Source organism: Ursus americanus, chromosome 6 (assembly GCF_024610735.1).
Source record: "Ursus americanus isolate L20-20 chromosome 6, mUrsAme1.1.p, whole genome shotgun sequence".
NCBI classification, from domain to species: Eukaryota; Metazoa; Chordata; class Mammalia; order Carnivora; family Ursidae; genus Ursus; species Ursus americanus.
Genome location: NC_142132.1, coordinates 56611429 through 56628055, shown reverse-complemented (window position 1 = coordinate 56628055; position 16627 = coordinate 56611429). Strand labels below are relative to the sequence as shown.

Genomic DNA, 16627 nt, shown 5'->3' with positions numbered 1-16627 from the left:
GGGCGTCATTCATTTATTCATTTATTCATTCGTTCAACTTGTATTTATTGAGTTTCTACTTTACAGCAGTCAGAGGGTAGAGGGAGACCATAAACAATAAATATAATAAAAAGAAAATTGTTAGCACATTAGAAAAGGACATATACTATTAAAAAAGAAGAAGAAAAGAAAAAGAACAGAGTAAGCAGAATTCAGTGGAAGAGACATTGGAAGCAGACTGAAGTATTAAATAAGATCAAGATTAGCTTCACTGAGGACATTTGAGCAGACTGGAAATGGTGAGGAAATTAGCCAAGCAGATACCTGGAAGCAGAGCACTCCAGGCAGAGATAACAGCAAAAACTTGAGGCAGGAGAGTGTTGGCATATTAGCAGAACAGCAAGGAGGCCAGTGTAAGTGGGGTAGAATGAGCTACAAAGCACATAGTAAAAGAGATCAGAAAGGGATGGGGTTGAAGGTGGGTGGCTACAGATCATGTCGAACCACATGGAAAATACAGCAGACATTTGAGTACTAGAGAAACATGATCTGGTTTATATTTTGGAAAGATCACTCTGACCAATAAAATGAAGTTTGAGGGGCAAGAGCAGAAGCAGGGACACCGTTGGGAGGCTCCTGTAGTACCTTAGACCTGGATGGTGCCAGTGAAGTGGACAGAAGTGATCAGATTGCAGATATATTTTGTCAATTGAGCCCACAGGAATTCCCGACAGACTGGACATAGGAAAAAGAGAATTCAAGATATCTTTAAGTTTCCCAGTCTGCAGCAACTGGAAGACTGGAGTTACCATTTAACTGTAGTGGGCACGGCTGCAGGAAGAACAGGAAAATGAAGAGGCCAGTTTGAGACAGGATAAGTTGAGATGCATGTTACACATCCAAGTAAAGATGTTAAGTAGGCAGTTAAAAATACACGAGCAAAATTTGGGAGAGAAATCAGGGATGAAAATATAAATTTCAGAGTTGTTAACACAGAGGTGGATAGAACACAGCCATCAAGGGAACAAGCCGACTAGGACGAGGCAGGTCAGAGTCAAAGTATGTTGGGAACGAAGGGAAATAAATGCGGTGGTACTCAGAAGAGGAATACAGAATTAAGATTTGCCTTTCAGTAAATTAGAAAAATATCCTCTTCTGAGTAAATAAATTAGAAAAAGGTGCCACCCTCTGGGTAGACACAGCCCTGCAGGTGTTAGCAGGAAGGCCCACAGTTTGCCCAGCAGAGGGGGGGCTAGGTTTCAGCCTCACTTAGCCTCTCAGCAGGACTACAGGCATCCTCTCAGCAGAACTACAGACATCCTGCTGCCCTCCCCTGTCTGCTATAAGGTTTTTTTTTGTTTTTTTTTTTTAAGTAGGCTCCATGTCCAGCGTGGAGCCCCATGCATGGCTCAAACTCATGACCCTGAGATCAAGAGTCAGACGCTCAACCAACTGAGCCACAGTTGCTCCTGTTAACAAGAGTTCTTAAATTCTCCTGCATGTCCTCACTACTGGATCTCAGTAATTAAGAGCACTGGCTTTGAAGCTAGACTGCCTAGGTGAGAATCTAGGTTCTGTTCCCTGCTCATTGGTGACTTTAGACAAATTACTAACTTTCCCTAAATAACAGTTTCCTTGTCTGTAAAATGAGAATAATAAGAGTACCCTCCTCAAAGGGATCTTGAAGATTAAGGAAAATTCATATAAAAGCCATAACTTTGCCAATATCTCTGACACCTAGCAAGGGCTCAACAAATATTAGTTGATATTATTTTATCCCCTTTTCAGTAGGAAAGCAAAGTCTACTTGTCTACATTTAGGATAAACATATTTCTTTTATCTATAGAGCTTTAATTATTATTCAAGTATGCTTTCACTCTTTGTTGCCATAATAAAAGAATTTAAAATAAAGCTTCCCTCTGGTGCCTCATTTTATTGGATCTTTTAACTTCAAATTCTAAGGCATATTTCCTACATATGTATTAATTAGAAAAGCAACATGCCTAAATACCCTAGGGAAAAAAAGTCCTAATGCACGACAACCTCATAAAGGGTCTTGAGCCCTTCGAAATCAATTCCAGAGTGGTGCATAAAAGGTATGCTCCAGGGTTAGGTCTACAGTTCTTAAATGTACTACATCTGGGATCCTCAAGAGTCTGCACTTTTTATTTCCTCAGCTTTCAAGAACTCTGGGTTTCAACGGAACAAAACAATTTATATTTTGTAATAAAAAGTAAGTATCTTTAGCATGCTGTAATTCAAGCTTTAAGCATCTGAAGTTCTCTTTAATAAACCTCTGGCTAGTAATCTTATTGATGCTCTTTGAAAAATGATCAAATTGAGTGCTTCCCCCCAAAAATTATGAGTTTTATGGATTCTTTATGAGAACACCCATGCACAATTAAATTAGATTGAAACAATTGCTTACTCTAGCCATAGTAACCAAAATAAAACTTCCTTGCACATACAATGAAGATGAGGGCTGCAAAAATGGTTTTTAAAAAGCCAAAAGACTGCCTTAACTAATATGAAGTAAAACAAAGGAAAACAAATTTCTACTTATATTAAGTCGTATACTATGTCCTTTACACCGTGAATGGCTAGTCGAGTTTATTCTCCCTCCAAAATGAAAAAAAAAAAAAAAAAAGCAAAAACTTGTAATTCAATTTCTGATTTAACTGAAAAGTAACACTATATAAAAATTTTACATGAAGACCTCATTAGCCTGCTCCTGATAACACATCTTTTATAAAATGCCAGTTCACACTAAAAGCTCACCCTATACTTCACAATGGCACACATTTTCAAAATTGCAGCTATAGAGAAAGGACAGAAATGCCCCATGGTTATTCTATATAGTAATGCCTTTCAACTTAAGGACATTTTGTACCATATAAAAATTATAACAGAACTGAAACACTATGAGATCCCATCTCATATAAGCACAGCATGAAGGTTACCTACATATTATTTAAAAAGCCAAAGAACTAAATTAGTGCAATTGAAATTAAGAAGATAATCTAATATGTGAGACCTCAGAGAAGCTTTCATTGAATCACCCAGAACAAGAATAACCTTCAGCTATAAGGCATCAAGTTTAAGCAAGCAGGGCAGAAGTAACATGTCCTTCATAGACACCTTGAAAGTGACAGTGGCTTTTGTTGCTGGAAGTCCAGTGGGCCTGTGGGTCAGTTCCACTCCATATTATAAGACAGCTCAAATATATATGAATTCTCCAAGGTATGTTATTTTCGAAAGGCAGAGAACAAAAAGAGAATAATGAAAAAAGTAAAATTCTTGTCAACCTCAATTTGAACCTAAAAAAATCCCCATTTGCTTTTGCTCTCTAATTAGCTAGAAATAAATAAGAGCCTGCTTATCAGAATAAACAAAATGAGACCAAAGTCTCTGAAAACACTATATTCATTTTTCTATGTACCTACTAGGGGAAACAAACAGTATATAACTATTTTAAAAACTTCAGCTCCGGGGCGCCTGGGTGGCTCAGTTGTTGATCCCAGGGCTCTGGGATTGAGCTCCGCATCAGGCTCCCTTCTCCGCGGGGAGCATGCTTCTTCCTCTCCCACTCCCCTGCTTGTGTTCCCTCTCACTGGCTGTCTCTCTCTCTGTCAAATAAATAAATAAAATCTTTTAAAAAAATAAAAATTCAATAAATAAATAAATAAAAACTTCAGCTCCTTCCTAGCCTCCTTATTTCCACTTTTTCCATATTCCTTTAACAGAGTTTTTAAAAGTCTGTGCCAGAATCTTTCAACTTAACCACCCACGTTCACTATTTTACAGCTACTTTTCTCCAGGAACTGTGCCCATATATCTATTAACCCTATTTAACTATTTCTCCCACATGCTCAGTATTTTCTCTGTAAGACATACAAGACTTTCTCCTCTGGCTTCCAAACACCACTTTCTACCCTTCTAGCATTCTTTCCCTGTATCTTTTGCTGGCTCCAGCTTATCTACTACCTCCTGTTAAAGAAGGGTCTTACCCTAAAGTTCAACCCCTTACATTCTATTCATTGCTCACATTACATTGTTTTCTCTGAGTAATCTTATCCTAGAGTTTCAGTTCAACTTAGAACCTCAGATTCTACAGTCCAGATCTCTCACCTGAGGTTCAGAGCTCCCACATGCATTGACCACTGGGCCATCTCACAGGCATCTCAAAACTGAACTCATGATCTTTTCCCCAAAATCTGTTGTAACCATCTTCACTTCTCATCTAGATTAATGACTTCACCATACAGTTAGGCACCCAAACCAGCACCATGAACATCATCCTAGAATATTTTCTTTCCTTCTGCCTCTGTCTTCGTATCAGATTAGTAGAAAAGTTCATATTGCTTCTATCCCTTTACCTCCTCTTATATTATCCATGTTCTCTCCATTCCCATTACTACTACCTCAGTTCAGACCCTCTTTAGACTTATTTAGACTTTGTAATGATACCCTAGCTGGTCCCCCTTCTAGTTTTTCACAACCTCCCATTCATCCTTCAAATTATTCCCGAAGTCATCTTTCTAATATAAAATAAGATAATGTTACACTAAACCCCTGCTTGAAACACTCAATGATTCTCCATTTTGACACAATAAAATTCAGGTTCTACTGAATGACTTAAGGAAACTTGGTCTATTCTGTCTCTAGCTTTCTCCCCCTCTTTGATCCTCCTCTTCCCTGTACTCCATTCATGTGAAAGAATATGAAGTTCCCTGAATGGACTATTTTATGCTCCTAGACTTCTATTCACCACACTCCCTCTGCCTAGAGCGCCCCTCTCCAAAAGCCACTCAACAAATGCTTGTTCATCATTCCAACTCAAACAACCCTCTTTACATCTACACACACACACACACACACACACACACACACACACAGAGTCATGAGAGAAGGAAGCAGTGCTGTCTTATCTCTGTACCCTATACAGATCTCTAAGAGAATCATCATCATCCTACCATCTTCTGGGATTTCTTATACTATATGGTGGAGTAAATACATGTTTATATCACTTCCTTCCATCAAAACTAATAGAAGACAAAAAAAATTTAAAGTTAGAACCACTAACTTTAGTGACTAACTTTGTCATTACCCCCAAATTACAAAGAAAGAAATACAGTGAAATCTTGACCAAATTAAAAAAAAAAAAAAAGGCAGGTGAAAGCCTATACACATCTCAGTGGTAAATAATTTTCCCTAAAAGTGCCAAAACACTGAAATTCCTGTCCATGCATCCTTTGATTAGAGTATTAAGATGTAGGGCATGGATAGACATGGCATCAAAGGGGGATATCCCCATTTGAGACTACAGAAACACAAGAATGGTAGGGTAGGATTAGCATGAACATGCCATTTCTAACTGTCTATGACTAAGCCCACCTAGCCAAGGGAACTGTTAGAGATCCAGCACAGTGAAGGAAAGAAGAAATATTGAACCACCAGTTCACAATGCTGATAGCCTGGACTTAAAGGACTTTGCCATGAAGCATACTGAGTTTTGAGCACCAAGCAATGAAAGAAAACTAATCCTGAAAGCAAAGGAAATAACTTTGGTGAGAAAGCATTCAATACCACAAATGGATTAAAAATTGCTATTATCTCAACTTACACACCTTATACTGTTCTTCAGTAAATGACTGGTGGTATACAAAGATAAGTGATGAAAACTTTACATAAAAAGTATAAAATAAAAAAGGAGAGGAACCAAAAGATTCATATGAATAAAAATTAGAAACAGAGGAAGAGTTCAGTGAAATAGTTACACCTGGGGGCACCTGGGTAGTGCAGTCAGTTAAGCGTCTGACTCTTGGTTTCAGTTCAGATCATGATCTCAGGGTTGGGAGATCGAGCCCTGCGTCAGGCTATGTGCTCAGCACGGAGTCTATTTAAGACTATCTCTCACTGTAAGGGAACGAAAAACAAGATAAAAGAACTAAAGAAAAAATGGGAGCAAAAAATAAAACATTACAAAGATAAAATTAACAAAAGCATTCAATATATATGAACTGAGAGCACAGTTTGGGAACATGGTGGACAGACTAGCAAAATCACACATCAAAAAAGATGGAAAAACTCAAACACTCTTCTTTCCTCATCTCTCAGAGCAAAGAATCAATAGATATTATTTAAAGTTGGGTGGCAATTTAAAATAATTTCTCATTCAAGGAAAAATATGCAAAAATCCCTTAAGCATATAAAAAGCTGTCCAGCCATTGAAAGTGAAGGGATGGAGAAACATTTACCATGCTAAATGGATGTCAAAAGAAAGCCAGGGTAGTAATACTTACATCAGACAAAATAGACTTTAAAACAAAGACTGTAACAAGAGACAAAGAAGAAAGGACACTGTATAGTAATAAAGGGGACAATCCAACAAGAAGATACAGCAATTGTAAATATTTATGCATCCAACATGGAAGCACCCAAATATATAAAACAATAACAAATGTAAAGGAAATAATCAATATTAATATAACAATCGTAGGGTACTTTATACCCCACTTACATCAATGGACAGATCATCCAAAATCAACAAGGAAAAAATGGCTTTGAATGACACCCTGGACCAGATGGATTTAACAGATATATTCAGAACATTCCATCATAAAACAGCAGAATACACATTCTTTTCAATTGCACATGGAACATTCTCTAGAACGGATCACTTTTTAGGCCCATAAAACAAATCTCAACCAATTCAAAAAGATCAAACTCATACCATGCATCTTTTCTGAACACAATGCTATGAAACTAGAAATGAACCATAAGAAAAAATCTGGAAAGACTACAAATACATGGAGGTTAAATATCATACTACTAAACAATGAATGAGTCAACCAGGAAATCAAAGAAAAAATTAAAAACTACAAGGGAAACAAATGAAAATGAAAACACAATCCAAAATCTTTAGGATGCAGCAAAAACACTCTAAGAGGGAAGTTAATAGCAATACAGGCCTACCTCAAGAAATACGAAAAATCTCCAATAACCTAATCTTACACCTAAAGGAACTAGAAAACAACAAACAAAACCAAAAACCAGCAGAAGAAAGGAAATAATAAAATAAATGATATAGAAACTAAAATGATATAGAAACTAAAAATAAATGTTATAAAAACTAAAAAAAAAAAAAAAATTAACAGATCAGTGAAACCAGGAGCTGGTTCTTTTCAAGATCAACAAAATTGATAAACTGTTGGCCAGACTTAAAAAAGAAAGAAAGAAAGAAAGAAAGAAAGAAAGAAAGAAAGAAAGAAAGAGGACTCAAACGAACAAATCACAAATTAAAGAAATAACAACCAACCACAGAAATACAAACAATTATAACAAAATATTATCAAAAATTATATGCCAACAAATTGGACAACCTAGAAGAAATGGATAAATTCCTAGAAACATAAAACATACCAAACTGAAGCAGGGCGTGATCCCAGCGTTATGGGATCGAGCCCCACATCAGGCTCCTCTGCTATGAGCCTGCTTCTTCCTCTCCCACTCCCCCTGCTTGTGTTCCCTCTCTCGCTGGCTGTCTCTCTCTCTCTGTCAAATAAAATCTTTTACAAAAATAAAATAAAACAAAACAAAACAAAATAAAATAAAATAAAATAAAATAAAATTCTTTATAGAATAATCCCAACCAATAAAACTAATGAAGAATTACAAAATACTAAAATCCCCATTTACAACCCTTAAAAAATCGTAGATCTAGAAAATGATCATCAATAAAAACTAAAATCATTAGGTGAATGATTAATAGGGAAATTTGAGAATCAGGTTTACAGAGCCTGACCGTGCTGATCAAACTTAATGTCACCAAAAGTGACACAATCCAGACTCTGTGCTTCCTGACATGACACAATGGGAAGTACACCCCATCATCTATACAGTATTTTTGCCAAAAGAGTTAAAACTAAATCTAATCGAGGGGCGCCTGGGTGGCTCAGTTGTTAAGCGTCTGCCTTCGGCTCAGGGCGTGATCCCGGCATTCTGGGATCGAGCCCCACATCAGGCTCCTCTGCTGGGAGCCTGCTTCTTCCTCTCCCACTCCTCCTGCTTGTGTTCCCTCTCTCGCTGGCTGTCTCTCTCCCTGTCAAATAAATAAATAAATATCTTTAAAAAAAAAACTAAATCTACTCGAGCCTTGTGTAGATCTAACTACCACTTTACTGGAAGGAGGAATGTGTTAAGTGACATCATCCAAATCCAGAATGTGAGAAATACTGTAAGACAAAATGACTTGATTTCTTCAACTCATAGAGGACATGGAAAAGAGGGAAAACTGTTACAAATTAAAAGTTATGCATTATTAACAACCACACAAAACATGTCAATTTTGAATTCTGATTGCAAAATCCAACTACAAAAAAACATTTTTAAACAGTTAAAATTGGGCAGTCTATTTGATAATATTAATATCTGTTCATTTTATTGGGCATGACAATATGATTATGTTTTCTTAAATCCTCATCTATTAGACATAATATTAACATGGACAATTTATTTTCAACAGAAGTGGAAGGTAGCTCATTGGAGAAAAGACAGTTTTTTCAACAAATGATGCTGAAATAATTGGACATCACACATTAAACAAGAACCTCAACCCTTTCCTCACACCAGATACAAAAATTTACTTGAAATAGATCATAGAGCTAGAGATAAGACAAAGCTATCAAACTTCTTAAAGAAAACATAAGAAAAAACCTTTGTAACCTTGGGTTAGGGAAAGGTTTTTTTAGTCACAACAACAAAAAGCATGATTCATAAAAAAATATATTGATAACCTGGACTTCAACAAAATTTAAAACTTTTGCTCTTTGAAAGACCATGTTAAGAAAATGAAAAGGCAAGCCATGGACTGAGTCACAGTATTTTTAAAACATATATGATAAAGATCTTGTATCCAGAAAATATAGAGAATCCTTAGAAACCAATAATTACATGAAAAACAATTCAATTTCTTAAAATGGACAAAACATTTGAAAAGACACTTCACCAAAGATGATATATGGATGGTAATTAAGCACATGAAAAATGCTCACTATCATTAGTTACTAGAGAAATGCAAATTAAACCCACAATATATACCACTACACCCCTACTAGAATGACTAAAATTAAAGACTACCAATACCCAAACCAGCAAAGAGGAGAAGCAGCTGGAAAGCTCACACACTGCTAGTGAAAACAAAAACTGGTACTTTCCTACAAAGTTAAACGTATACCCACATATGACCTAGCAATTTCACTCCTTAGATATTTACCCAAGAGGAATGAAAGTATATGTCCACACAGAGACCTATACACAAATATTCAGGTTGGCCTTATTCATGATAGTCAAAAACTTGAAAACTCACATTTCCATCAATGAATGAATAAGCAATTTTGTAATACAATCATCCCACCACACTTCATGCAAGAAAAAAGTAAACTACTGATAAAGGCAACAACATGAATATTTCTCAGGGGCATTATGCTAAGTGAAAGAATCATACAAAAGTAAGTTGTATGATTAACACAGGACATTCTTGACCTCTCTCATACATCATTCAATTTGATGCCTTAACCCTATTTAACTTTCTTTTTTTAAAACAGTATTGATTGATTGATTGATTGATTGATTGATTTGAGAGAGAGAGAACACAAGCGGGAGAGGCAGAGGGAGAGAGAATCTCAAGCAGACTCCACGCTGAGCACAGAACCCGACACCAGGCCCGATCTCACAACCCTGTTATCACCTGAGCTGAAACCAAGAGCTGGACGCTTAAACGACTGAGCCACCCAGGCACCCCGACCCTATTTAACTTCCTAATAATATTTGCTTTGCAGCTTGCCAGCGTGTTTGTTGTCCAGTTTATCCTCAATGTCATCCTGTGTACCTGATATGTTATGTGTATGATTCATAATTTTTTTTGAGAGAACTTAAATTCAAACTGCATATGTGTTTACAGTACAAAACTATAAAAACAAAAGCTTTGACTATTTTCTTTGTTTTTTCACTGCCCTTTAAAAAAGTTATCATTTCTTATTGATCTTATTTTTAACAAGAGAATTTTTAAAAAGGGAGCCCAATGATTGTCCGTGACTCAACATGGTAATTTGATTTCCGATGATATCAGTAAAGATACTTAGCAAAATTTTAACTGCTACACTACTGTGCTTTTTCAATACTCCTGGGTGAAAGCAATGAGTTTGCAACCTTATTCACTTACACAAGCTGGGTTTATTTTTATTTATTTTCTTTTTACACAAGCTGGGTTTAGTATGGTGTGCAGTACGGAGCCCAGAGTCTCCAACACAGTGTTGTATTTTGAGTATTTAAAGATCAAAGAACATTTAAAAAGTCCTGTCTCTGAACTCCCTCCTCCTAATCAAAACTTATTTCCCAGTTAGATGGATCCAATTAATTTGACCTAACATAAGTTGAAATTCAAGTTAAATTTATCACTAAATTGAAAGACTGAAAGTAGCTAATCTCATTTATAATAATCTATTTTAAAAAAATACCAGGACAAGATTCATAGATTCACACAAAATTGCCAAATATATTTTAGTTTAAACACTGGCTTGATTATGTCTATTTTAATATGTAAATATTTTACCTTATTTAGATAAATTCTTGTTGTTTCTAAAACACTAAACATCAAGTGACAGACTGAATCTTTTTCTGCTCCTAGAAAACTTGGAGCCACACAAGCCCACATAAATCAGTGTGGGGGTTAAAAAGGCAGCAGTTCTCCACTTTTTTTTCCACCAAAACACAAGTGACATTTAAAGTGTATTTAATATTCACTGTCCAACATACTCTCCTCACTCCGAACTGCCACCTGCAGTAAGGAAGACAGCTGGTTTGCATGAAATACCCGCGAAAGATTTCTGTAACCCTGAATTTTCTCTCCCATCTATCTGTAATACACTAGTGTCATAAACCCATAGTCAAAACTGCTGCACTTTTTGCCTCATTCCTGACTCTGTTTATATTCTCATGCTTGTTTTCCTTTCTTCTTTCATTCCACTTTTAATTTGTGCTATCCTGAGTTTCATATAGCCTTGTAAGTCACCTTAATCCTTTCTAGAAGAAGGAATAAATAAATAATCATTCCATGTATCTGCAAAAGCAATCTCTTCTTGTTTACATTAGATAAAGCCTTAAAACTTTAACTCCTTGCTACCTCTTAACTATTCTCTACCGTATTGAACACGGAACTATCGAAATCTAAGTTCCTTCGTTTTTGCTTTTATCAATGCTTTCTTTGAAGATCCTTACGGCTGCATACAAAAATACAGGAAAAGCATCCATGCACAATTTAAGTTTAGAGGCCCATGACAGAAATTCAATTGTTTGCACAGAAAAAGAAACTGCTTGCCACACAAATTAAATGTGTAAAGAATGTAAAGCTTCCAGTTCCTTGCATACATGGTTACTCAAATAGTAATGGCTCAGTTACACAGCAGGAATTTTTTAATGCTCTGATGTCACCCTACTATAGCTTGGGCATTGGCACATGAGCATTTGTTTTAGCGCTATTTTACGAATCACTAATAAACACTCCAAACAGCAGAATTGAGCCTCTGCTCAATTGAGTCTGCCTGAATTGTTGTGAAAGAAAAAAATGTGTAAGAGAATCACATTTTTACCTAAATCTGAAATGCCTGCTAATCTATTCGAAAAAGTAGACATTTATAAAATTGGAGCTTTCATAAAGTCGTTTAGAGTTTAGTGTTCTTAAAAGAAAAATTAGTTATAAAAGTAATAAATGCACAGCATAGTAGCTTCTATTCATCCCATTTTATAGAAATAATGTCGTTTTATTTCCCCCAAAGTTATCTAACCAAGCAACAGATAATCTATAATTATAGGATTTGCCTTTCACAGCAAAATTTGATCTTAAAAAGTTTGACACTTCACTCACCTACTGCAGGACAGAGTATTGCCCATATACAGATACTAAATCAATTGTCTAAGCAATTTCTTGTACTTAGAAATTCAGTGCCACTATTACGGCTCACAATTTGGCTTATGATGCATCTGTAAGCAAACAGCCTGACAAGCACCCTAGTGTATTTCAGGATGACTGACAGGACACAGTGGCTCAAGCAGACAGGGGGGATGGGTGCTCTTAAAGCAATATGCCTATGAAGAGCAACATCAAACAGTAGAATCAGACTTAAAATTACATTTTTCAAATTTGCAGTGAAATAATGATATATTGCCCAGTATCAGCTTTTAAACATAACTTCTGTGTACATTATGTTCCCAAACGTTGTAAATTCCAAAGTGGCTTTAAGACTTCAAAACGTTGAAAGAAAAATGTGAAACAGGCATGTTATAGGATGAACTCATCAAACTTCTAAATTACTTAAGAATATTCCAATTATTTTAAACCAAAATTAAGTCAGGGTACCTGGAGAAAAGTAGTTCTAATCTTACCTCTAGATATTTGCCAATCACATTACAAAAGTAATTTAACTGATGAAAAAGTAAATTAAAGATCAGAATTGCTATCAGAAACAGCCGTAGGAGAGCCGAATAGTTTGTTCCTTGCTGTGTTCCTTCCCTATGACCTACTTCTGTGGTTGAAAAATAGATCAACAGGGGCACTTGGGTGGTTCAGTCGGTTAAGTGTCTGATTTTGGCCCAGGTCATGATCCCAGGCTCCTGGGACTAAGTCCCAGGTCAGGCTCTCTGCTCAGTGGGGACTCTGCTTCTCTCTCCTTCTCCATCTGCCCCTGCCCCTGCTTTTTCTTTCTCTCTCTCTCTCTGTCTCTCAAGTAAATAAAATTTTTTTTTAAAAAAGTAGACCAAAAGATTAGGAAATTTCAATTATGGATATTCCCATATTAGTTTCACTTCAGAAAATATTTATTTAAGTGATACATTGGCTTCACTCTTCACATATATAATTTTTACTATATTATTTCACAATACTCTGCACTGCTCAATCCTTTTCTATAGCAATCAGCCCTACTGGGAAAAAAAAAAAGCTACTCCTTTTCAAACGCAATCCCTAATTTAACCAGCAGAGGGTACCATTTGATTCTGAAAGCCCACAGTATTGCATCCAATGACATTTATTTTTATACTTGAACTACAAACTGGGACACACCATCTCAACCTTCCTTATTAAATGTGTTTAGAAAAGTCCCATTTTGTTTTGCCAATATAAATTTGACTTTCATATAGTCCATAGTAATGTTTAATACTTGTCATCTGTGACAAAGTCTACCATTATTTCGTCCTCTATCAGCTCAATCAGATGCATCCTCATTGGTAGTGAAAGAAAGGCTAAGAAGTAGCAGAATTGGTTCAATAATCAAAATGACTTTCCACATCCCTAGATTTTTCTGGGGGCGAAAGAAGCAAACAAAGAAACAAAAACCCTACATAAAGATTCCAAGTTCCGTTAGAAAATCCAACACAGGGACACCTGGGTGGCTCAGTCAGTTAAACGTCTGCCTTGGGCTCGGGTCATGCATGATCCCAAGGTCCTGGAATGGAGTCCCATATCGGACTCCTTGCTCAGTGGGGAGCCTGCTTCTCCCTCTGCTTGCAGCTCCCCCTGCTTGTGTTCGCTTGTGCTCTGACAAATAAATAAAATCTGAAAGAAAGAAAGAAAGAAAGAAAGAAAGAAAGAAAGAAAGAAAGAAAGAAAGAAAGAAAGAAAGAAGAGAAAAGAAAAGAAAAAAAAAGAAAAGAAGGAGGGAGGAAGGAAGAAAATCCAAAACAAACAAAAGAAAACAAATATATTTTGTATTAAAATACAAAATAATTTCTCTTCAAAATTACATATACATTTGTAAACTTTAATATTTTCTAAATGCTTTGTCTGGTATTTGCTATTTGTCCATTATATATTACGAGCTACAGGTTAATTTTAGAAGACAGGGTTCCTGTTTTTACAGCATTATTATATTTCTCATGAGCATACAATGTTATGACTAACAAGGTCCTCATACAAGCTACAAATTCCTCATTTTACAACTTCAGTTTGGAAAAGCATGAACATTGATTTGCCTGATTTACTCTAAAAAATAAAGATTTAACCGTCTAAATAGCCAAAATCATTAACTACCACAAATTTATCTTGACTGAAGATAAAAATTTTCTATGCTTCTCTGAAGTTATCACAAACATTAAGTTTACTAAATTAACTTGGCAAAAATAAAACATATCTGAAGGCTCAAAGAGTGATCTCTCTTTTCATGCTCCCAGACTTACCACTAATGATATATCCTTTATGCTCAAGTATTAAATTTTCCAAAGAGAAAAGAAATAATCATTCTTTTCCTCAATGGTGATTCGAAATAGGAAATTATAGTTTCTTTTCCTTTAAAAGAAAATTCTATTTCTGATACTGAAAGCAAGTGTTGGTTCCTCACTCTATAAAATCATTTTTAATAACTGAATGTGGCGGTTTCTTTCCTCATATAATAACTAATGGTAGCCACATAAAAATTATCTTTTACATTTGGAAATAAAGTATAACATCTCTTCAACTGCTACGGATTCTTTCCAGAAATTTTGTATCTTTAATTTTCGGAACTGATCCATTCCCTATAATATAAAAGACTTAGAATTATTTCTGAAATTAACTTACAAGATATGCCTCCATAAGAAAACTGAAAAGTCAATTTTGCAAATAATTTGCTTATCCTTTTTGCCAATCATCCAAAAAATCTAAAAACATCCAATTTTAGAATATACCAATAACTTTTTTATTTTCATCTAACTACTTAATTCTACTTTACTTTCTAACTGTGAGTTTGGTTCCTGACGCAGGCTGTCCTGAAGTATGTTTCATTCAGCAATTTTTGGTTTCCTCAGGTGCTACATCTAAAAGCCTTGTTAGTCTCAATTCTATTTGTGGCTAAAAAAATTTGTAAACAACAATGCATGGGGTGGGAGGACACTGAATAACTAGTGAATAGACACTATTTAAAAATAATCAATCTTACTTTTATCAAAAATGCCTCCATATCTTCTATGTTCTATTTGAATTTTCAATACACTTTTTATATTTCATTTTATTTTTATGTTTTTTTTAATATATTTCCTTTTATACTGAAGACTACTTACCATTTCCCTAAACTGCTGCAGTGGGCTCATAACGATAATATTCACACCGATGAGCAACCTCTGACTCTGACATACATTAGGTATGATGAGTTTGAGGTCTGAGAGGCATGTGCAAATGGGTTATGTCCCGTGAACAGCTGACACGCAGAATCCTGAAGCTCAGGAGAAAAATCAAGCCTAGAAATAGAGATAGAGTAACTACACACCCATGTTATGCCCTAAACCATGAGACTAAATGAGCTCTTCCAAGGTTCAGATAAGGCAGCCAAGGATAGTACTTTGCAAAACAAGTACCCACTAGGACTAGGAAGAGAAGGAGAGAAATGAAAAGAACAGGCAGAAACACAAGAAAACTGGGTTCAAATTCAAGCTCTACTTCACTCTGCTTACCCATGTCTATGTTGATCCTTTTTACCCTGATTTTCCCGTGTTGTGAAATGAGACCTACAAAGCGGCTATGAAGAATTGCTTATAAAAATTACCCACTGAATTTAATGGAGTGCTATGTACGGTGCTAAATAATTCACCAATTAATTATTGTTATTATGTGGAAAGATACTTTTCTCCTTGTGGAATTCTACTTCTCCAAAGCAAAATGCCATTGAATTTTAGAAGACTACCGAGAGATAGCAAACAAATTGCCTATCTGATTTAAAAATGAATGAAGAGTCATTAAGTCCACACATTTTTATTTAGCAAATTGAATCCATTTCACCAAGGGAAGTAATCTACTCTATCCATGATAATAATTTATAATTAGGTAATAAGGAAACATATTATAAAATGGAAGAGCTTAAGATTTGCTTCCAAAGTTTTAACAAATGCTTAATAGAGAATATGAAAGATACACTAATACATATTAATAACTGATCTATGTTTATTAAGAGGATTAGATACGGGATGGTGAAAGGACAGAATACTGAACTAAAAGCAAAAGAATGACAATAAGTAAAAAATAGAAACCTCTAGTGTCTTGTTCCCACATAAGACTTCTGGAATTGTGCCAACACGCTTCATTCCAGAGCAGACAGCCAGTCACTCGCTGAGACTGCATTAGAGTGAGGGGAAGGAAATCCTTTCTCCACTCTGCTTCCAAAGATAATAACAGAAAACTAGAGAATGATGGATTTCACTACCAAGAGGCCATGTTTATATTACTCATGTCCCTCACTGGCTCTCTAAAAGTCAAGTCTACTAATCTTGCATTAGAGAGCAAAAGAAATATATGTACAAAGACAAAGAAAATCAATTTTGCAAAATTCATAATATCTCTAAATTGTCCAAAGAATATTTGCTATACTCACTAAACTTAAACTACAACATCATTCCTAACAGGCCTCCAATTGTACTGAATAGAATAAAGCTCATCACAGGGTAAGGAAAAATAATTAAACTCAATCATAAGCATAGTGATTCACATTTCTTCAACTCTAAATAATAACCATGCCCAACAGACTGAGTAACTCACACACACATGCCCCAAACCATCCCAGCCTTTTCTGTCCTGGATCTTGAAAGCACAGAATTAGATTGACACAATCCATCATGCTCCTTAGATAAA

The 16627-nt window shown here is 35.6% G+C and overlaps 1 protein-coding gene across 5 annotated transcripts in view; it reads right to left on the bottom strand.

Annotated features, from left to right (window-relative positions):
* Nucleotides 1-16627, bottom strand: part of CTNNA3 (catenin alpha 3) — a 1641479-nt gene that overhangs the window by 1577449 nt on the left and 47403 nt on the right. Inside the window, exon 1 of one of the 5 annotated variants that reach the window (XM_087863077.1) lies at nt 15067-15197. The exons of 3 other annotated variants lie outside the window; for them this stretch is intronic. The gene's annotated coding sequence lies outside the window, so the exon portion shown is untranslated. Of the gene's footprint in view, nt 1-11902; nt 12026-15066; nt 15198-16627 lie in introns of those variants that run through there. One more of the 5 variants, XM_045783572.2, reaches the window with a different exon arrangement.